Genomic DNA, 24,365 nt, shown 5'->3' on the forward strand with positions numbered 1-24,365 from the left:
AGTGAAGAAGATATTTTTTTTATTTTTCCTCAGGACTGAACACAAAGAGTTTCTTATCATCAGCTAATACTTATAACCACTCAATTCCTAGTAGAACATAGCAACAAGCTTTCAAGTTAATGTGAGAGACCCTCTAAAATACACCAGGTCCCTCTTCTTATGATATCTTTTCCAGAGAGCGTGCAACTGATGGGCTGAGATCTTTCCCTTCTGTGCTGGATGTCTAATGGCTGCATTTCATGATCACCTTAGTGTTTTTATTTACCTCTTTTACAACTTTTTCATTTGTCTAATGCTATGAGCAGCTAAACAAAGGTCTGTGATGACCTTGTGGATCTATGTCTCACAAAACCTCGCTACATTTTGGATTGTGCCAAGAAAAGGAACATCCTCTTGTAAGAAGGTTGAGATAGGACACAGTGAATTTCTGTGTACTGGTGACTTTTATCCTATGTCAGTGTCCTACCACAGAATGGAAAAATCAAAGTTATGCCATGTTCTATCTCAACTATAGGATTTACAATTAAAAATAAATAATGCCCTCGGGCCAAGTTAACAGCTGCTGCAGTTCTTTCCATCACAGCTCATTGACCTTGTCCTCTCATTTGACATATCCTGCTACTCCCATGGTGCTGTAGTTAGCATTAAATCACAGAGAGATCATGTAGTGACCTCACTGAAACTGAGACCTAGTTGGGGTAGACTTTGTATAGATATACCAGGCCTTACACCACCATCTCACCACTCAGTGGAGAAAGACCTGAGAACCAAGTCTTTGTTAGGCTGTGTTCTCTGTTTCTGTTTCTCAAATAGATTTTTTGCTTATTATATATTAATCTAATCATGCTCACTTTAAGGAATTACTTTCAATTTTTTCTTTTTTCTTTTTTCTAATAGCAGGTGTTGTTTTATCATGAAATGGTGATGAGCTTAATACATTTGTTAAAACTACAGTATTCCACCAAAAATCCTGTTATAGAAACTAAATATCTTTTAGGAAATCCTAAATAAAAAGCCTCCCAAGTTTAGTACAAGTTGTAATTTTCTCACTATCATTCCTCACATTTCTCACAATCACTCCTCTTTTTTCTTTATACTGACAAGTACATGAAGAGCAAAAATGAACTCTGCAGACAGCTGTTCTTCCTAAATATGTCTTGTCTTGCTAGCTCAGGTAAAAGGCAAATTACACTTTTAGACTTTACTTCTGCAGCAAATCAGGTCTATTTTCAGAGGAATGCTTCTTCAGTCACAGTATTTCAAGATGGGAAGCCAGGGTGTGTTCCTGCCACAATCTGATTATACCATGTTTGCAGAGACTTTAGTCATAGGGTGGCAAAAACATTTAAGAACAAAAGAACACAGTTTTGGACCTTTGCTTCCATTTCTTCCACTCCTGATTAATTTTTCAAAGCCTTTCTAACATTTAACAAAGCATTATCTGAGAGCTGTTTGGAAAGAATATGGGATCTTAGATTGACATTCTCAGAAAAATTTCTACTTTGTTTCAAAACAATCTCTCCTGCAGCTATAAATTTATTTTGTAACCTATTTTATGCTCCTTCTATTGTTGCATCCTTCTGTTAAAAAACATATTGTTTTTGTTTCTGTAGTCTTACCAGGAACAAGAAAAAAAAAACATTTACCTTGCCAACACATAGTTCTTTTTGTTTGATCGTGTCATAGAATAACAGATATTGCTGAATGCTTATAGGGCACCAAGTAGTAAAATCATATTTACCTCACACAAGAAAAGGATATTTGAGCTTACTAGTAGGCCTTTGTAAATTGATACTCCAGAGAAAGTTGATTCCTTAAAATTCTGTTGATAAATGCTAAGCTTTGGTGACATTAACTGATACTGGTCACTGGGATTTCCATTGATTTTTCTGAGATTATTTGACTAGTGTGATATTCAAATGTTCAGGTGTTTTAGTCATTCAGAGAAGCAGCAGTACCCTGGGATGAGATAAAAAATAAAGTAAGAATTAAATCATAACAAACAGTTTATTTGAAATTGATACTTCTAACCACTATTAAAAATTAATAAAAATAAAATGTAGACTGTATCACTGTTAGTGAATTTTAAAATTGATATCCAGTAAATCCTGGCATCTCACAGGGGAAAGGAATGGCAGTACCAGCCCCTTTGACATACATGTGTATTAAAATATTTTCATTTATTTACAGGAAAAAAATGGGTAATGAAGCAAAACCATTCAAATAAGACTTTGGTTAAAGCCTTAGAGACAAAGTAGGCTTGCAAGAAACAGTCTGTGCAGGACTTACTAAGGTTTGCAAAAGCCCACAGTTGACTGCAAAGAAAAAGGGAAAACAACTTTCAATTTGCTAATTTTGGAAAGGTGCATTTCCAAAATTCCAATTTCCCCTTTTGTATATTATACATTAGGTCACTTCTAAAATGGAAATGGTAATTTGAAATTAAATGCTTGGGTAATTATGTTTCTACTTCAGATTCAATAAATGTTTTCAGAAAGGTGAAATGAGTTCAAATGAAACAAAAGATCTTTTTCCTGTTTAAATAAGAAAATGGCAAGTAAGCTCAAAAAATGTATTTTTCATTAATTTTTACCCTTTTGATTACATTTTTAAATAATTAAACATATATGTATAATGTGTACATGTGTACATATGGTTAGATGCATTCTTGGCCATAGGTGTAAACTTTGTTTTTCACTTCTGCCTTTGTAACAGGAGATAATGGTAACAAATGTCAGAGACTCAGGCTTAGCAGTACTGATGTTTACAAAGTGTTTGTAGACCAGTGAAGACAAAGATCCACTCAGGAGCATACCTGTGTCAACAAAAGGAAACACACAACCTAATGAGAGCTGGTGAAGAATTTTCAGTCAGCCTGGGACAAGGACAAGCTGGAGAAGTGGGCCCAGGGGTGTCTCATGAGGTTTAACAGGACCAGGTGCTGGATGGAGCAACCCTGGTATCAACACAGGCTGGGGGATGATCAAGAGCAGCCCTGGGGAGGACTTGGGGGTGCTGCTGGGTGAAAGGCTGGAAATGTGCACTCACAGCCCAGAAAGCCAAACCTGTCCTGGGCAGCATCCTGTCCCTCTGCTCACCTCTGCTGAGAACTCACCGACAGCGCTGCATCAGCTCTGGGGTTCCCAGCACAGCAAGGACATGGCGCTGCTGGAGATCATCCACAGGGAGGTCATCAAGTTGTTTAGGGGATGGAGTACCTCTCCCATGGAGAAAGGGTGAGAGAAGTGGGATTGTTCAGCCTGGAAAAGAGAAGGTTTCAGGATGACATGGCTGTGGTGTTCCAGTACCTGAAGGGAGCCTACAAGAAAGATGGAAAGGGACTTTTTACAAGGCCAGGCAGTGACAGGACAAAGGAGAATTGCTTCAAACCGAGTGAGTGCAAGTTTAGCATAGATATTAGGGAAAAATTTTTCCCTGCGAGCGTGGTAAAGCACCGGAACAGGTTGTCCAGAGAAGTAGTGAATGCCCCATCCCTGGAAGTGTTCAATGGGGCTTTGAACAACATGTCTCGTGGAACTCTCTCTGTCCATGGCAGGGGGCTTGGAGCTAGCTGATCTCTAAGTTTTCTTCCACCCTAAACCATTCTATGATTTTTTTTCATTATGGAATAGGTTTTGTCCAAATTAGCTTCCTAAATATGTTGTGGGAGGGGGGATGGGTATTATTCAACAATATCTTCATGTGTTGTCTTTTAAAATATTTTTGGCTGGAATGTTTATGAGTTTTGTTTCTAAATGAAATTGAACTTTATATCATGTTTAAAGCTTTAATGTGGCATTTTGTGCTATTTTTACAGAAAATAACTTATATTTTCTGGAAAGCAGATATTCTTCAAATTTTAATGAGACAGTCTAATCTAAATAAGTCAAAATTTCCTCTCAATTTCTGATAAAATTATGCTTTCTTACCATAATTCTTCTAAACAACAATTCTAAACAATTTCTAAACAATAATTCTTAACATTAACTGATAGCCATACAACAGTAACACCACTTCTTTTTGTAGAATTTTTTTCTTTCTTTCCTTTTTCATTTTTTTTTGTTTTCTTGTCCTGATAGGTCTGTTCTTTATGGATGGCTATGTGCAAATGGAGCAGATAGTTCAAAGGCTTCTCCAAATATAACAGGCTGTAAAAATGCTGCATTTACTTTAAGATTCATAGGACAGGAAAATATGAAGGTAAAATGGCAAGGAACTGTGGTCTTTGAGTGGGAGGCTTGTACCAAGGCAAAGCAGACCATCACAATTCCAAATTAACCTCTGTGAAATATAATCTATGCAGAAACAATGGGGGCTGAGAGGGAGCCCAAGTGATCATCAATGAATTAAGGAGTTCACTGTCAATGCTCTGTGATATCTGAAAAGTAAAAGAAGCAGCTGAGAAATGTAAGAAAGTTTCCTGTGGTAGAGGAGCCACCTGCAGCAGCTCTATACCCTTCATACTAAAAATGCTGTTGGGTGGTCCATGGTTCATATTCTCTTAGGTGTAAAAGTGAACCTGCAACTACTCCATTTTAAATGTGTTAGGGACTATCATTAACATGTGATTCACCATTCTAAGCCAGGGCAAAGGGGAATGAGGGGATCCTGACAGTTTATATTAAAATATTCCTAGAGTTCAGAGCTTTTGGAGGCTGTATGGTGACATGCTGACACTGCAGTGAGCGCTCCCTTTGCTGTTAGCACATCTTCCACTCAGAACTCTGAGCAAATGAATTGCTCCTCAGTGCTTTCCATGTAAATTGGGGTAGAGTTACTATTCCTTAACTGAGAAATTGGCATGTGGGTTTTGGTTTAAACTGCTCTGTGCTCACCTGCAGGGCCTACAGCAGAGTGGTAGGTTGGGTCAGCCATCAAACTGGCTTTTGTCATTCTGCTGAGGCTGAGGCCATGGTGAGGCAGTGCTAAGCCAGAGGAATGGAAAGCAGATCAAATCCCAGAGCTGTGCCACAGCAGCAACAGAGTGAGCTGTGCCTACACGAGTGAGCCCACTGGAGAGCTTCATTTAGGCTTTTCATTTCAGCAAGACTCTTATGAAAACAGTACTCAAATAGCAAGCCTTAGCTAAAGTAGGAGCCACAGAACTCTTTTGTACAATTTTTACATGCTCTAATAGAGTTGAAGAAAGTACTCATCATATGCATTATCTTCCTGCTTATTTTTTCTATGTTTATTTAATAGTCATTTGGGAGGGATATGGATATAACACCAAATGGAAATAAAAAGAACAAAAACAAAACAAACAAACAAACAAAAAAACCAAAAAAACAAAAAAAACACCAACCAAAAAAAACCCCAAGCATAAATAGCTATACTAAGCTTTTCATCTTGCTTGGGATGCTAGAAATCATCCAAGCATACATCCAGGCAAACCCACTCTTCCTCATGTATATTTTACTTATTATCATGAATTGGCATACTGAATTCCTGATGAAATTCACACTAGAATAAATTCAAATAATATAATTATTTTACTCCAGTGATGGACTGAAACATTTTATTCATATTACGTACACAATTTTTCTGCTTTCATTATGCTACAGCTAAGATTTATTTGGCCTTTTAATTTTTAGGGCTTCTTATTTCAACTGAAGTTCTGAAGGATGTAATTTATGTCAGCTCATGGTTGATTTATTTCTTTAGTTTTCAGATGAAGAGACCAAGAACTTCTCACCTCTCTCTCCTCATTGTGCATGTAAACATAACCTCAGCCTGGTAGTGAAAATGATCAGTCTAGCAAAATCAGAAAGCTCAGGTGACCTAAGATCATTGATCTAGTTATTCATAGAGGAAATATGCAAACTGCTCATAAATGGTTGATATGAAAAAACAAAAGGTAGAATTTATACTTTAGAAGATTTATAGTTACTTATGTAAACTCAGGAAAAAAAAACACTTAAGTCCCTTGATCAAAGCTTTTCTTACCACTTTTACAAGACAGCCTTTAAACCTACACTGAGAAACAAACCAAAAAACACTCCATCAAACCAAATAAAGTTCTGCACTGCAGCTGTTGATCACCCATTTCACATTTGGTGTAGTTTGTCTGGATTGCAACTAGTCCCTCCTAGCACAGACTACAATCCTGTCTCAGCTGTCCAAACCTCAGTTACCCAAAACAGGATAGTGGTCCTCTGTGTCTGTTAGCTGCACTGGTAATTCCAATAATTACTTGGACATGCTTCATCTCCCATGACATTCAGTTGAATGAAGATGCACTGCCTGTTAAAAACTTCATTTTAATGTCTCATTCTAATTCCCCCCATAATACATTCAGCAACAGCATGTTTACTTGTTCTTGATGTGAAATCTTCTAATATATGACTACAGCAGAGACAAAACCAACAATAAATATTCAAAAATCACCAGCGTGATTAACACACATAATCCATAAGAGCAGTGAGAAGAGCAGTAGTTATTAAATATAGATGGTTTACTCACTGTGTCATCAATAAACATGTGATTTATTATTTCCTGAGACTTTTTAGGTGATGATTCATTCATGATTTTATTTATTTTACTGTATAATGAAGCAGAATAGCAGAAGGAAGAGATTTTAGCTGATGCCACAAACATCTCCTTATTTGGTGAGATGTCTTCCTGTACTTTCTAGCTTGAGAAATTTAAGTTTAGGGGTCTAGAGTCTGCAAGACAATTGAGCATCCCTGGAAAGTGCTGTGTGAGCTTTTCTGCTTGGTACAAAGTGGAACTGCTCTGTAGGTAGTGCAGATGGTTACCCAGTGACAGTAAATCCAGTGGCCTTTGTCACTGGTGATAAACAGATCCTAACAGAGACCCACCAGTACAATTCTGTGTCTACAACAGCCCTTTTGGGTGCAGATTCAGCTGTTAAGAGACTTCAGTGCTCTCATCAATGACGTTGCACAGTTCTGGTCCTAGAAGATGAACTGAAAAAATGCAGAGAAGGAGAGCATGTATGGATGGATGGATAAGCTTTTAAACAAAGAATGATTGAATACTGCATGTTGAAAGGAATTTACTCTAGTTTGATATGATAAAGATATCTAAGACCATGAAAAATATTTTCGTTCCAAGTCTCTTTCGATACAAGTCTTACAGGAAAACAGACTAAATTGGCAAGTGAGAGGTCCAGAAAAAAATAATGAAGCACTGCTTATCTTGGGATAATGAAAAGCTGTGAAACCCTTTTCTGCAGGATTCAGGGGTTTCTAATTGTTTACTTTGATTTATAGACCATTTGGAGAACTAAACAAGAAAAAAAACATGATGTTTTTTTAACACACAAAGACATTATCTTCACTTAACGATGTTAGCTGCACCACAAGCAGCTAAAAAGCTGAGAGAGTATGCTGGGAAATTGTCACTAAAGACTTGCATTGCTTTTAAGTTTTTTGACTGTTTTCCCTATTAGCTACTAGCAGAAACAAGGTAGTGGGCTGGATATACCATCGATGTGACATGATTCAGATTTGTTCAGACTGATTTGACTCAAGATGCTGATTCCTATGGTGCTCATGGCACAGGAGGATTTCATGTTTGGCTGAGTCCACAGCTGTGCACCAGCAGGGTGCGAAGAGGTGCAAATTACTCAGTGCTTGCGCATGTGGGTAGAAACAGTGATCTTCTACCAGGGTACAGAGAGAAAGCTTCACTGCTGAATTGACTAAGTTATTAGCACCCTCCATTCTGAAACTATGCTGATATAATCACGGTCTCTGGCTCAGAAATTTCAGATAGCTTTCATAGTGTTTCACTCCTAGTTAGGTGAAAATTGTACTCTCTGCACTTTGGGCTTCTTCAGTAGTTGCAGTGGCTGGCTGTGTTGGTGTGAACGCGAGGAGGCTGCTGTTGAGCTCTGGCAGGCTGGAACAGGTAGGCATTCTCATACTTATTGAGGAAAAAAGTTTAAATGGTATTATGGGCCTCTTAAGCTGGAAAAAGGAGAATTCTTCTTTCTCTCGTGAAACTGTTCTTCTAGAAGTTTAATAATGATAACATTTGAGTGTATAGACAAGAGATCACTTGGAAAGTTGTGGTTTCTGAGGGTGCAAGAGTCTGAGCTCTTGCATATGGTGCTCAATCCCTATAACAAGTTAGAAGTATGGCAAATAGGGGAAACTCTTTCAAGTAGACATCTGACTGGTTTCTTTAACTTTTACTGATTTAATTTAGGATTTTTGGTGTGTATTTAGAATCTGGCTTGCCTGAGTTCCGTATGGGTGGAATTATTCACTGGCACCTGCCTTACATTACCAAGGAAGTTTTTTCTTGTGCTGGTGGAGGGTCCTTCAGAAAAGAGTTTCCAGACAGACAGGAATAGAGGGAAGCCTCTAAATCAAGACAAAATAGGATGGGGGGGGGGCAAGACTGAAGAACTATCACCAAGGTAATTGTTGACAGAAGAGCTCATTTCTTTCTTGGCTGGTGTATCTTGTTTTGTTAAATATCTTTAGTGATAAATCACAGGTAGCATTCTCAAGACTCAGCACATCAGAAGGCTCTTTTACAGAAGGAATATATTAAATATACTATAAATTATATATTAAAAATGTTTTTATTTCCACTATTTTTTCTTAGGCTAAATTTTTAAAACCTTTATTCAGGTATTGTCAAGGTACTCTGAAAACCTAAGGAAATCCTGAGTTATTTTATGAAATAGTTGGGTCCCAGGAGGGGATTGTTTAGCCAAAATTCTCGAGTCTGTTCTGTGTGTTTTGAATACTAAATAAATGAATTTGTAAAACTCTCTTCTTGGATAGACTCATAGGCATTGACCATTGGGTTTAGGCCTGCAATATATGAAATTAAGACTGCATTGCTTTTTTTCCTTGGATCACCCCATTCAATTCTTTTTTCTTTTTATTTTTTTTATTTTTTTTCTTTTTTTGATCAGAATATCTAATTTGTACTCTCTGGTGGAGAAAACTGCACTGATTCTTTTTCTAATACAACCATTTACAGAAGTGCTAATGTGTCCTAGGAAACATGAAGGCACAGTACCGTTTTTAGAAATTGTTCTACAGAGTTATCAGATTTTTTTCCCTCTTTTTTTTTTTTTTTCCTGCTCAATATTTCAAGAACTATCTTTCGGCTAAACAGAAAGAAAAGATTTATTGACAGCAAGATTCATTAGACTGTGAAATAGTCTCCTAAGGAAAGTTGATAGAAACTTTGAGATTTTAAAAGTTGCTTATTGGGCGCAGGGGAACTCAAACCTTTTAATGTACTGCATGAGATAAGAAATGTATTAGAAGAGAGAAGATGGACTAACTGGCTTGATAAGGCCATCTTTTGATGTGTAGTTTCTATAGCTATTTGCACAGAAACACTAGCATTGCTAATTAACTGCTCATCTGCTTCGTGTACTTACAGCTTACCAGCTATAGTCAAATCCCATCTGTCACTTGAGGACAATTAAGTGGGCTGAGAAGCATCATTTCATGACAGCACCTGGCCAGGAGGAGATAGTCCAGATGGACAGCATGGGAATCAGGAGATACCTAGGTGAGGAAGGGGAGGAGGCTGTCTCTTTAACAGGCAGATGCAGGTGGTTGCAAGCCTGTTCATATAAAGCAAAGAAAAGCTGTTCTGGAGTGGCACTGATAGGAGAACACAAAACTCATATTTGTGGTTCCAGGACCAGTGCAAGAGCTGTGTGCTTTTCTTCAGACTGCTACAGTTCCTGTCTTCAATTTTGCATGAATTTTGACACCATAGACAGCGGAAAATTGCAAGAGTGATCAAAACCCAAAATACGACATGAATAATGTTGGAGATGAGGAAGAGATGATATAACCATTGTTATTAAGTGAGACCCAAACCCTGGAATAGGGTTAGGGTCAGTGGTGCTGTGGCATAGGTATATGATACTGTCTCTTGGTTCTGCTTGGGACATGATCCTAGGGGGTGAAAAACTGCATCAGTAAATAACCAGTGTGTAATTTCCAGGCAACCCTACAAGGGAAGAGATGAGAATCTTGACTCCATGTCAAGATTTATTATTTTACGATATATATTATATTAAATGAATATGATATACTAAAACTACACTAAAGAAAGAGAAAGAAGACATCAGAAAGCTAGAAAGGAATGATAACAAAATCTTGTGGCTGACCAGAGAGTCTGACACTGCTGGACCTGTGATTGGTCATCAAGTAAAAACAACCACATGAGACCAATCAAAGATGCACCTGCCATATTCCACAGCAGCAGATAATTATTGTTTACATTTCCTTCCTGAGGCCTCTCAGCTCCTCAGGAGAAAAATCCTAGCAAAGATATTTTTCAGAAAATATGTCAGTGACAAACCAGGACTAAATATTCATGGTGTTGTCATGGCTCTCACTTTGTGCATTTTCATTCATGCTGCTCTTGCTGTCTGCTGCTTGTGGCTTGCAATGTGATCCTTTCATTTGAGTAAGAAAACATGTGGCAAATAATTATATTTGTCCCTAAATATAATGTTTCCTCCAAACTCTTCAAGCAGTGTCAGTGGCCCTTTAGAGGCCATTTCCAAGCTTAGAGCAGTGTGCTTGGGTAATGAGGTAATGCTGGTGCCTCAATTATTTGCTGCAGGTGAGGATGAAGCCTTAAACTGCCATTCAGCTTTAGAATTACTGCTGTAATTTAAAAAGTATCTACCCTCCTTTCTCTTTAAGCAAAATCATCCACCCCATTTGTCAAGATAATGATATCCATGGCCAAGCAGGACCTCTCCTTCCAGTGATAGCTTCCTTCAGAGGGATGCCATTAACAGCCTCATTTTCTATCACCTGAATTCATATAGTTTAATTTATGTCAATTCTATTTATTTTTTTGGCTGTTATTCACCATGTCTGTCCATTATGCATGACCAGGAGACTGAAAGGGCAATTTTACCATATCAGCCTTTGTACTGATATTTCCTAGCAAAGACTTTACACACACACACACACACACACACACACACACATATATATATATATATATATATATATATATATATATATATATATATATATATATATATATATATATATATATATATATATATATATGTCTTTTATCTGTAAGTAGATGTACATGGAAGAGAGATTTGTTTCTTGGCAGGCAACAAAGAAGGACTTTAACTTTTCCTGGTAGTAAATTCTGCAAGTCCTGGTGTGGTGATAAGTTGCAGTGGGCTCTGTGCTCCCTTCTGGCAGGGCTGCACTCAGGCCAGAAAGAGACATCAGTAAAGCTTTCTGGCAGATAGACTCTCTTTCCCCTCTGTGGGAAAACAGACTGAATTCTCTCCTCTTGCTTGCACATCTCAGTGGGGAAAGGTCTCAAATAAAACCACTTCTGTTTTGTAGAGCTGAGGGGTCTTGTAAGGTGGCTGTGAAGAAACAGTAGGTAATACTAAGTCTTGTTAGTCATAAGCATTCAGAAATCATCACTCGAAATATCAGATGAGAGTTTAGTGCGGTATGTTCTAGCTTTTGTAGCACTGCCTATTTTTAGGCTCCCTTCTCCAGTTTCTACACTATTGTGGACCATCTTTAGAAAAAGAATAAAATTCTTTCCTAACCACGTGATTCCAGGAGCCTTGTGCTCCCGTGTGTTCATGTGTCCATGGTCCCTGTGCAGGTGGATAAAGGACCATTTGATATTATTCACTCTTTGTGCTTTCAAACTGAATCAGGACAGGTTATCACAACAAGGTTTTGTGGATTTTTTTGTTTGGGATTTTAACCTCGGTTTTTTGGGGTGTTTTGTTGTTTGGGTTTTTTTCTCACTGTGGTATTTAAAATACACTTTTAAAAGTTGTTGCTTAAGTATTCTGAGAGCCAGACTTGAGCATCAGTTTACCTGTTTGTTCAGGAAAACCATGACATGGAATGGATTCCTGCAGAGAGAGGGACTCATTTGCCTAATCCTGCCAATCAAGACAAGAAAGATGAAATAAAAGCCAGCAACATAACAGGTAGAAAAATAATTTAAAATACTTTCATTCTTGCCCAAGCAAAACGATTTCGTAAGGAATATAGGAGAAAATTTTGAAGAGAATTTTATTTAAACTGGGGTCTTCACAATTTAAAAGACATACCTGAACAGATTTTTCTCAACCACCAAAGTCATATCTTTCTAGCCTGCATATCACTTTCCAAATTTAAAAAGAATTTTTTCTTCTTCCATCCTTCCCTGCTAATTTCAGGCTCTAATGTATTTCATAGCCCTGCATGAGGAATGTCATGTGTATTTTAACAATATATTTTTAATTATGTTCTCTCTCTAGTACAGAGATCTAGTACAAACAAAAATCACAGTTTGATGCCTATATCTGCCACAAGCACAGCCTGAGACAAAGTTGTGAATAACAGGAACAATAATCAGGTGTACTTTGGCATACTAGATGCCCAGTTTCAAATGACTGTGATTACACTTTTCTCCCCTGTTACTTTTGTCACTAACATAACACCAAGCACGTTTCCTTCAAAAAACACATTTTGAGCCTATTAGAGAGAATATGGTAAGGTCAGATTTTTCAAATGTGCTCAGCTTACTGAATGCAGATAGGGTGCTAAGTGCTCTGGTGTTTTGTGGGATTTTTGTTTTGCCTTTTTTTTTTTTTTAATGATCCCACAATAGGATTTCTCGACATAAAATGACTTTGAAAATTCATCTGCTATGTAAATTCTCAGGTCTGAAATAGCTGGTTCTTAACAGCCTTTTTTCATTTTGGAAAAAGCGCTTTGGCTGTGGGATTTTCAGGCATTTTCCCAACTGGCCAAATTCTGTTCTCACTGAAATCAGTGAAAATAATTTTATCTCAAATTGATCTTATCTGATGTGGATTTTTGGTCCTGCTTGTCTTCTTTACCCTTTGTCCATAGGTATATGTTTAGGAACAGACTTCACCTGAGCTCACAGAGGACTAGACCTGTGCCTCAGTCCAGGTCCCAGCTCTGTGCTCCTGTGCTGAAGGTGGATCAGACACATGTGATGCCCAGTGACTCACACCTGCCAGCACATGTACTAACTGTGGCTTTTCCTTAAACCCAAGCAAAAGTCTGGGGGTTAGATGGCTGTATAGGGGTTTTCCATATGCAAGCCCTTTTGATAGGTGAAGAGGAATACACTTTCATGATGCAGCTGTGCTCAGCTTTAGCAGATGAAGTACTCAGTAAGGTAGATATCAATAATAAGCATGATGAGTTATGTCTCAGAACTGTCTAAGTCTTTTGATTCATCCACAAGGGCCACCAGATGACAAGATAATATGTGAATGTCTAAATTGCAGGCCTCTAAAATGAGATCAAAGCCACTGCTAGCCACAGTTATCACAGTGGATGAAAAACACAAGAGTCGTTCAGTGTGCAAAAGCTCTTCATCTCTATTTTAACTTTGCATCCTTACCTTATTTTTGCCCCACTGGTTTCACTTGAGAAAAATAATTCCATGCCAATTGTTTCTGAAACCTTTACCTACAGCTCAGGCACTGTGTAGCTCTGCACTATGGCCATTTCCCTTTAAATTACTTGCATTTTTCATTGTGAAACAACTTGTCCCTGGGACTGTTTTTGTACCACAGGCACAGAAATGGACCAGTGACTAACTGATTCACTCTCTAAGACATCATGTATTTCACATTGTATCCATCTGTGCTGTGATGATACCCTTCTTTATTTGATTGTGTTCCTTGAACTCTCTAATGCTGATTTAGGAAATTATTTGCTTGGCATTTTTAAAGTTTTTTTGTTGTTGTTATCACTATTATTTATAGAGACAATGGGCATAAGGAGATATTTGGAATCTTTGTTTGGGTTTTTTTCTCAATTTATGAAAAGCTTTTTATTTTTAACAGATAAACTTAAGATAAAAGAGACTAGATCCTAGCACATCACTGCTTTCTGGTACTGTTATGGTAAATGAATACATAATTCCTTGACTTATTACAAGCTAATACAAATCTGTATGTTTTTTATCCACCTCTTTTAACCTCCTACATTCTTAGAGCATATGTTGAGAATGCCACCCGTAGCAAAGGATCAGTGTAAAGCATCTGTTGCAAATTATCCAGCTGAGATTGATTGATTTTTCAATTTATGCATTTAACTCTCTTGGTTTAGATTTCAACCTAGACCTCAACTGAATTTCAATAATGACACTTGCCAGACTTAAGTGCTAGAGAGCTCCTGAAATTCAATAGATCCAACATTGGTAATTAATAGATATTTAGGCACTGGTTGACCTTGCACCTTTCTAATAAACCTCTAGGAAAGTAATAGGTTAAGACATAAAGAACCTTTCTGAAATGTCCCTTGTGGATTAAGCTGCCAGGGGTGGCAGGCACTGAAGCTTGCAACCTTCCTGTGTTTGAAGGTCTCTTGTTTTGGAGCTCCCCATGCTTCTGAGGTCTGCAGCAATCCTCCTAGGATTGTTTAAACAAGATTTATAGCCAAGCAGTAAACCAAACTAGCAGTAAAAATTCTTAAATTATTGTGCTAGGCAGTCTCCTAAGCTGTACTGAAAAAGTAATCACTTTCACTTATGCGTCTTGATTTATTGTTTCTGAAAGAAACCCTGTACTCTGGTAGCATTTTCGTCAACTTCCTTTGCTGTTGAAAAAACTGTGCTTTACCTAGTTTTCTTCCTCTATTTCTGTCAGTATTTTCTGCTATGTGAAGGGGGAGCTCAGTCAGGTCAATAAAGTTACTAAGATAAACAAATAGGAAGTCCAGCTGTGACCGTATCATTTGGAGGAAGGGATGAAGGTTCTTTGTATGCTAACCAAGTGAATTGGGTAGTTTTCCACACATCAGTTGGAATGTTGGATACTTGATCAGCAAGATAGTTTTCAAGTTTGAAATCTGCTTCTATTCCTAATGGAAATGTGAAAAAGTAATTTCTTACCACTTCTGTGAAATGTTTGTAGAGGGGCCAGAAAGCAAGATGGTAATGTGGGTAGCAAGAAGTCTAGCCATACAAAGCAGTTGCAGAAAATTTAGAGCATCAGAACCCTTGTTTTGTTTTTGGGTTCACTTTGTTGTTGTGTTTTTGTTTGTTTGTTTTGTTTCTGTGTGCAATGAAAATTAAGAAATGTGAACCTTTCTTTCACAGACTAGAGACTCTGTGTCTGATTTTCTCTACCCAAAAGAGACAAGGTGACCTGAATGTAGAGCTTTCACTGCTATGTTATGAAACTGCAAAGCCTGATGAACAGGCAACTGCAGTTTGTTTACAGAATAGAGGCACAGAAAGTCACCATGACTTTGAAACTGAGCTGAGATCCATAAATTGAATAGCAGATCTGTGTAGCATTGTTGCAAACCATAGTGCAAAGAATCAAGAGCCACGTTTCCCCTGAGGTTACAGGTAATTTTTATGTTTCTGACTTTCTGTTAAACAAGAAACCTGCAGTTTCAAGTTAGTTCACAGTGATATTACCTGCGAGACCATTGAATCTGGGGAAGATTAAAGCCATGTTGGAGGTGAATACCCAATCTCAATTACTGGCTGCTGAGCCAGGGAAATAGGGCTTTCCCAAAGCACCAAGTCAGGAAAAGAAGAGCTCTCACATTGCAGGAGGTCTATGTCTCCACAACCACAGGAGAGAAGGGAAGAGAGCTGATCACACAGCAGGATTTCTCTCTTACTCGGCTCCTCGGGAGCACGAACACAGACAACCATTGTAGCCACTGACTCACGGGGCAGGAAACCCTGGCGAGGTGCAAGATGCTCCCTTGCAATGGGTACCTTGCTTTTTCAGTTTTCTGCAGTTTTTTTTCCTTGATGCACTGCATTCCAGCAGCTGCCTTTGTTTCCTATAGCACGTACTTGCTTTATATTGTTTTATGTTGCCCTGTCTATACAGTGGTAAGCAAAGAGTAAATCCTTTATGAGTGACTACATGACAAGCACAAGACAGGTGCAAGAGACACTGTCCTATTCTTGTAGCTGAGAAGAGATTTAAGCTCTGTACAATGTGCCACAAAAGATTTCATGCAGTGGTTGGAGTTGCATTATTTGTAACCAGAAATAACCATGACAAAGACAGTTAAACTCTGCATCTGTTTTTGTCACGTGGATTCATGTTTTGTGATGAAGACCAGGGAGAAAAAAAAGAGTCAGCTGTATGTCATGCTTTTATGATATTTATCTATAAACAGAGACCTTCATTTGAATTGGGAAATTGTGATAAAGCAACAGAGACTTGCAGTGAAAATGTCTTTATATTTTTGGTTATGGGTTTAGGTTTTTTGCATAATTTGTTTCTGCAGTTTCTGCTTTGAGGAAGATAATGAATTCTCTCCTAATTTGGTAGGGATGCATTCAATTTTTAGCTTGGTAAATCATGTAACAGATTGGTTTCATTTCACAAAGGAACTAGGAACATGAGTACTGGCTTAGGGGACAGATAAAATGTCCTAAGTCTCTTGTTATACTTAATTCGAGTAAACCTAAACCTTCAATTATGGCTCAACACTGGTTGAATAAGTCCTTCCTTTCCCCAAGTCCCAGCAGGTATCCTACTTGCTGGCAGCAACTCCTGAATCTCACCAGAGCAGATAATTTGAGCTAAATCATAAATTGTCCCCTCATCTTGTGGTCAGAAGGTGAGGAGATGATAAGTGTTTTCTGAGGTGTTTCTGATATATGTGTTTCCCTGAGGTTGTGAACACTGATTACAGGAGTGAGTCAGAGTCCATGGAAAGGGAGTTTACTGCTAGATAAACCTCTCCAGTGTGATTTCACTGCAGGTTGAAGAGTGACTTCTGTCAGGAAGGAAAAACAGTTGTAACTTTAAGGGGGCCCTCAGAGTTAAGGGGAGAAGGCAGCAGTTCTATTACTGGGCTAGATCCCTTCTTGCCCTGCAGAGCAATTCTGTGGTTTCAGAAATCTTCTTCTTGCTGCCATGAGGAGAGGTGAGACAACCAGACTTGGATGTTCAGTTGGAATGCTGTAGGATGTGATGATGTTCGCAGGGGTCTTAGGATGAGGGAAGAGACGAGAATTTTGACTCCATGTTTCAGAAGGCTTGATTTATTATTTTATGATATATATTATATTAAAACTAAACTAAAAGAGTAGAAGAAAGGATTTCATCAGAAGGCTAGCTAAGAATAGAAAAAGAATTATAACAAAGACTTGTGCCTGACTGCTGACTGAGACGGTCCGCACAGCTGGACTGTGATTGGTCATTAATTAGAAATAATCACATGAGACCAATCACAGATCCATCTGTTGCATTCCACAGCAGCAGATAATCATTGCTTGCATTTTGTTCCTGAGGCCTCTCAGCTTCTCAAGAGAAAAAATCCTAAGGAAAGGATTTTTCATAAAACGTGTCTGTAACAGTAGAAAGCCTTGTTCCCCCTGATATAGAGCAGGAACATGAACTGTTTCCTATCTTCTGGCAAGTCACTGTCATCTCCTGGCTGTTCTGAAGTTTGCTTATGGTTGTTTTTACTGCACATGCACCATTAAAAATGGGCAGATGTCCAGGCTGGTGACAGCAAGTGAGTGAGCACAACCAGCAGGAGCTGCTTTTCTGGTAAAGTGTCTGAGTTGGGAAGAGCAGAGACCAGGTCTCCTGCCATAGGTAAATGACAGTCTGAACTGGAAGGTAACTAAAGAGCTCTGGGCTGGCTTTTTGTTCCCCTCTTGGTGGCTTTCGGCAGAGTAAGTGGAGAGATTTGCTGCTGTGTTTTGTCACTAGCCTCTCCCAAAAGGAACAAACAGTCTGTCCATTTGTGGAGGGGGAATTTACCACATCTGGATGGCATAAAACTGGCTGGAAGCTGTCACATTGAAATGTTAGAGAAGGTCTCAGTATGTTCTACTTGAAATGACACCTGTCCTTTTAAAACCTAGAATGTTTGCAAAGACATTTAAACCCATACATTATGAAGAAAAAAAAAATCACGTTCCAATTAATGAAATATTCAAGGCTGCCTTCTTTTTTTTCTTTTTGTTGAAATCCCTGCCCCCAAAACACCTATTTCAGCTTGAAAAATCTCATTCCAAATCAGAAATACTTTGGGGGGAACAAAATTAACTAGCAAGAACCTATTATCTACACATCTGTAGCTGTGTAATCACACTTCAGATGATTGACTGTCATTTCCATGTCTCTATAGGAAGACTGAGTCTTTTCTTTCCATAACTAAAACCAAATCTAATGCTATCAGAAGTTCTGTGTTTGACAAATCTGAAGTCTAAAGTTCTCTTGCAGAAGAGCACTGTAGACAAGATCTGAAATGATATGTCCTTAAAAAGGGGAAATGTTTATTTGGGAGTAATAACCACATCATTGTGGCTTTCTGTTGCATTGCAACTACTTGGACCAAACAAAAAAAAATTTGATATAAAGTTTTGTTCACAACAAACAGTAAGAATTAATTTTGGAATCTTCTTCATGGGTTCTGGTTCTTTAACATTAGAAGGCTTTTTCAAGACTTATCTAGGTTTATTTAGCCAACTAATATGACAGTATGAAATTTCTTTGTTCACACCTCCTGCCTGACAAGCAGAGGGAAATGGATGAGGAAATGTATTGGAATTTTTTTTTTTCCAATTCAAAGCACACAACTTTGTCTAATTGGCCTGAAGAAGTATGTATGTTTGTGGAAATGAAGATGTAAATTGGGAGCAATCAATTTTGACTACTTAGACTATCTCTAGGTGGTGAGGGAGAAAGGAAAAGATTACAAACAAACAACAAGAATAAAAAACACCCCACTATCTTGTTCTGCTCCTGTTGTGGAAAACCATTTTGCTACTAAGGAAAGCAAACGCTTTGCAAACTTCTAGCTAGTACAACTTTTATTGTTATTTGACAGATGGGTGTGCTTGTTTTTAATGGTCCTGTTTTGCCTTGATTATCTGCATCTTGTCACTTCTGGCTGAGCACAAGGAATACGTTGGCGCATTTCAATGCAGACTACCTGTCAGTAGGAATATGCTTACAAACACTAATGTCGCAGCTGGAGTTAGCATATTTTTTATTTCCTGATTGCAGCATAGAATTGCTCTCTGAGCCCTGTGAACTAACTGGTTTCTACAGGAAGTATCTTAGCAAGAGTGGAGCTCCTTGCTCCCAGCATCCTCCTATGGACACACAGTGTGAGGCTGTGTGATGGTCGAGTTCAGCCTCAGTCATTAATGGGTCCCTCCTCCTTCTCACTGACACCTGCTTAGACAGAAGTTAATTTGTTTTTTTGCAGAGAACTGAGACTAACCCCAGGTTTCTGGACATTATTCCTCTGCTCAGTAACATGGCACCTGTTTATGCCCATGTGTTATTATTTTGTGCTGTGGGTTTTGGTGGTGTTAGCCAACAAAACTCTCAAAGCTGACTTTAGGCTTAGGTAAAGTGGGCATTTGCCAGCAAAACGACTGTGAGGCAAAAGACCAGTTTGTGATTCTCTGTGCTGTCTTGACTGTGCTTAGGAGCCTGGAAAACTGAGCCTCAGAAGAGGCTTATGCTACAGAAATACAGCAACCATCCTTCTCCCTTGCAAACAGCAAATTCTACTCTCTTGATTTCTCCTCTTTTTCTGTCTGTTATCTTTATCTTGCTTCTTTCCATAGCTGGAGTTCTGTATCCCTGTTAGAGGCTTAAGTTTTCATCCTCGGAAAAGTTGAATTCTCACTGCATTTCTCAAAAGCTTTGAGGTGGCCTCATCTGTCACTGTATATCTGGATTCCTCTACCCTACTTACATAGCTCTACAGCTTCTGAGAGCTATGGGGGCACTGTAGCAAATAATTTGCTTTCCTACATCCCTTCACAGAAGAATGAGTTTTTTCCTTGCGTAGCATTCGGCCCCTGTGAAAGGATCCCTGTGAAAGGATCCATATTTAGGATTCATATTTCTATGTTCCCAAAACTTCCGAGGACTGATGGTGTCTTTGCCTTGCTCTACCTCACCTTTCTTCTCTCTGTGCCCTTTCGGAATGGGCAGCACAGAAAGCTCTACATATGGGGAAGACCTGGGTTTTGTACATACAGCTTGAATACTGCCAATCGCACCCACAGTGGAGCTTTATCATCCCAGAAGAATGAGGGAGGACCTAACAGTGTGTTAAATGGAGTGCAGAAATAGACACTGGTGACTCCATAGCACAACTCCCCCTCTGCAGGAGCACATCATGCCTGAGCAGCATGAAGGGAATGATGACAGCAGGCAAGTCCCTGCACAGGGACACTCTGGATTTTGGAGTGGTGTGGGAGCACCTCCATTCTGGAGCAGAACAGCTGTTTCAGTGTAGACCGATCAGCGGTAGACCAATCAGAGGAAGGGCCAGTCTCATGGAAAACTTGGAAAAATTTTGGCCAGCTTTCTGCATTCGATGCTGTGGCTCCTAACAGAGAGCTGTAAGTGACACACGTGATTGTTTTGTTGGTTCTCTCTCTGCTGCCAAAGAAAGTGGCGTGGATCCTGTGGGTGACATGCAGCTGCTGAGCCAGCCAGCTCTCAGGCCAGCCTGGCTGCCTGCCACCCACAGGCTGGCTGAGCCCTGGCTGCTGGGCATGGGTTTCAGTGGGTGGTTTTCCTTCTCCTTGCAGGGTAAGTAAGTTTTGCATCCTGCCATGCCTCTGACTGATATCTATTCTATGATACTGTGGGGGAATCTCTTCAAAATAGCTCCATGTGAATGTCTCTGGGCAAGTAGTCTCCCACTTTTAAATGCTGTTAATGTACCCAAAATGAGCTGTACCGTGCATGACCATTAGTATTTGTTAAGGAAGTGGGATGTGCTAGGTCCCAAACACGCAGATTTCTATATCATGCAGCCTTTTCCCACACCTGCTAGACTGGCATTTCTCCAGACAGCTTAGGATGAGGGCAGGGGCCAAATGGCTTTCCTTAGGTGTATTCTCTGAAGCTAACCCTGTGGTGTCCAACATTGTGTTCTTCACATTGTGTATTTCTTTTAGAGTAATTTAAATGCCCCACATTTATTTATTTATTTAGCTCCTGCATTTGGTGTTGGTGGAATACCTTTTCTTTTTTCATTGCTGGCAAAAAAACCCTGAGTAAATTGCAGAGAAGCAAGTCCCAGGAGCATGATAGCCTGCTTTTTTTTTCACTCACAGTTACTGCTGCTGTGTGTGTACACACGTAGATGTATGTGCAGCTGCTTTATCCAAAATAGTGGTGATCATAAACATTACTGGTGTTAGTTTTCCTAGAAGTTTAAATTAATGGAAACAATGAATTTACTAGCTCAGATTTCTTTCCTGAGTTGCAGTTGGTAACCCACAAACAATACTATAGTTTTAGTTATAAGGGTTCTATTTAAAACTGGACAGTTTTTATTTACATTAATCATCCAAGCTCATGAATACTCCCATCCTGCTAAGATTGTGCCAGGCAGTAGAACCCTCCTGAATTTAACAAAACAAGAAATGGGCAGAGAAAATGATCTCATACCTCTGTTTAGTATGATCTCAACTTCAATCATGCTTCTAATTGTTTATCAGTTGAACAGCAAGACAATTATATCTGGTTCTGGCTTCCTTTAAAGCAAGGCCAGGCTCTTTTTAGTGGTGCCAGGGACAGGACAAGAGGTAAGAGACAAACAGAAGATGCTGCATTAGAGCATCTGGAAGCACTTTTTCACTCTGAGTGTAACCAGGCATAGAAATAGGCTACCCAGATGTGGTGTCTCTATCCTTGCAGGTGTTCAAAACCCACCTGGACATGATCCTGAGCAGCTGGCTCTGAGCTGGCTTGAGCAGGGGGATGGACAAGATGACCTCCAGAGCTCCCTTCCACTCTCAACTGCTCTGTGACTCTATGATCACAGTTCTTGTCCCTCTTCACCTTTACATCATTTCTTCCAAGACAGAGTAGGTGATGAAAGGGAATGAAAGGAATGACACAGAATGATAGGAGAAACCTTTAGGAATGTGATAGGGAGGCATGATGGTGCCCCTGAAATGTTAGGAAAGAAGAGGCTGTCACAAAGAAAACCCTGGAAATGCAGTGCATCAAGATGCCAGGGACTGACCCAGATGCTGGAAGATCAGTCCAGAGAAGTCATTAAGCCTCCACTGCTCTGGGTGTGAGCACCAATGATTTGGACACGGATATAAGTCTGTAAGGAGTTTCTTGGATGTTGAGTCCTCTTTTCCTTTTCATCTAGTGCAGCAGTTGTACAGAGCAACACTGTAATGCTAAACATCACAAACCCAGGCTCCCTGACAGCTCTTGGCATTGAAGTGACTTCTGCTCCAGGCCCAGGGATGGATCATTTGGCAATGTGGTCCCCAGCTGCTTCAGGAGGCCTCTACTGTCGTGATCCTGGGGGCAGCAGGAAGAGTGTCAGCCCAGACAGGTGATGAATACAAGCTGAGAAAAGGGCTTCTATTATTTTATAACCTGCAGAAAATCAAAAGAAGCTGAAGAAAAGAGGAAGCATCCTGTGTTCATCACCTTAACATAATCAGGAATGTGGCTATATTCATTTTTTCTTTTCTTTTCCTTGTATTCCCCTACCCCACTCCTCCCCATGCTAATGTCACTATACTTTTTCTATATGTGGCGTGGGGGTAGTCACTGATACTTTTACTGTGGAAAAGATCCCTCCATACCACAAAAGAGGTTGAGGTTGTGTTCATTCAGTTTTTTTTTAGTTGAGTTCTGTTTGTTCCACTATCTGCCCAGTGGTAAGTGACAGGTGCCAGTCTTCTGGGGAGAGATTACACTGAAGTGTGAACAGAGTCATTTTAGCAGGCTTTTATATTAATGATAGCTAGCTGTGCTAATGCTTAATTCTCCTTTTTTCCTTTTTTTTTTTAATCTTCCTTGAATAATATATGAAACAGTGATGTTGCTATGGCCGCTTGGAGTTTAATCAGAACTCTTACTGTGTTATTTATCTGTCCTTACTAGAAGTAACTTTCTTGGTTTCCAGAGCATTGCTCCTGAAAGTACTTTCTTTGAAAGAGACTAGGCCATCTCTTTACAACAATGAACAGGAATTTTTTTTCTTTTACTGTGGGGGGTTTTGTTGATTGGTTTTTGGTTTGGGGTTTTTTAATTTGGTGTTTTGGGGGGGGGTGGTTTAGAGGTTTTTTCTTGCCTTTTTTGTGGTTTTTGGTTGTTTTTTTTTAAATTTTTTTAACATGTTCTTAAATAATAGAATTTGTTGCAAATTAGATGCATCAGTGGAGCTGTTACTGCTCAGTGTAAGAGAAGTTCCTTGAGAGTCTGCTGATAGGGGTTGTGTGTATGAGGCAGCTAATGCTGGGGGTTACATATCCTGGCTACTGGGAGGGAATATTTCAGAAGTTCCCACATCAAAAACTATTGTTGCTGTCAGCAGGGAAGGGTAGCAGGCTCAAAGCTGCGACTGAAAAGGATTTTCTTTGATTTGGTTTCTCCTAGTGAGGGAATTTTCAGGATATGAGTATCTGGTGGAAAAAAAAAAAAACAAAAACACTAAGATGCCCAACATAAATGCCTAAGTGGATTGGGAAGGAAAAGAGGTCTGACAGTAAAACCTGTCCTCTTTTGCTGTCATCTTTCTAGTGCCTGCTTTGGTCTTTTGATGATAGCTGTGGCTGAATATAGGCCTAATGTACCCCAGCCCTGATCCCCAATCCCAACTGCTCTCTTGTCCCCATCCTCTTAGAATTTGTACTGCACATCCTGCTGACATTGCAGCAACACTTTGAACTTCCTTCTTTTGGCAGCCTCCTCCTGTGGACTCCATCAGGTCACAAATTCTTGAAACTAAATATTCTTCCCTACACAGATTCTCCATGTCCCCACTGTGTTTCTAATTTTAAATTTGTTAGTATACAAATTAGTGTATACCTGAAGTGTCCCATTAAGACCTCCCTTCTGTTTCCTGGGAAAATATCCTCTGAAGTAACCTCAGAGTGTCCACTGAAATCTCTAAGGTAAAAGAAGGTTGTCAGGGCTCTGGAATATCCAGAGAAAGCTGATGTGTTTCCCAGAGATGCTCAAATGTTCTACACAGCATTTAAATGTTGTATTATGTTTTCCCTGTGGCACTCACATAATCTTATTTCAGTAATTGAAAGTTACAGAAATTGGAGCTTTATCATTTAATAACCTTCCTACTTGCTGTTTGCTCAGATGTCTGTGATCTAGTTAAAAACATTATGTAAATGTATTTATAAACAAAAAGTAATCAACCTGTAGAGGAAGGAAAGCCAAAGCAGGAATACACTAAAAGTAAGAGACAAAAATAATATACCTGAGACTTGAATTCAGAAAATACTGATCAGTCCCAATTTTATGTGAAAACATAAATGTTTGGATGTTGGATGTGCTGACTACTTAACAACCATAAAATTCTTGCTTTCTTGTGAAGTGTTAACTTTAGTAATGGGATATTTTGACTGAAATCAAGTGAGAGCAG

The 24,365-nt window shown here is 39.1% G+C and overlaps 1 protein-coding gene across 2 annotated transcripts in view; it reads left to right on the forward strand.

The window, feature by feature from the left end:
- LRFN2 (leucine rich repeat and fibronectin type III domain containing 2) overlaps positions 1 to 24,365 on the forward strand; it is a 157,059-nt gene that overhangs the window by 7,730 nt on the left and 124,964 nt on the right. The window contains exon 2 of one of the 2 annotated variants that reach the window (XM_066546539.1): positions 11,845 to 11,947. The exons of the other annotated variant lie outside the window; for it this stretch is intronic. The gene's annotated coding sequence lies outside the window, so the exon portion shown is untranslated. The remainder of the gene's footprint in view (positions 1 to 11,844; positions 11,948 to 24,365) is intronic. 2 annotated transcript variants of the gene reach the window in all.

The sequence above is a fragment of the Molothrus aeneus genome, chromosome 3 (genome assembly GCF_037042795.1).
Source record: "Molothrus aeneus isolate 106 chromosome 3, BPBGC_Maene_1.0, whole genome shotgun sequence".
Lineage (NCBI taxonomy): Eukaryota > Metazoa > Chordata > Aves > Passeriformes > Icteridae > Molothrus > Molothrus aeneus.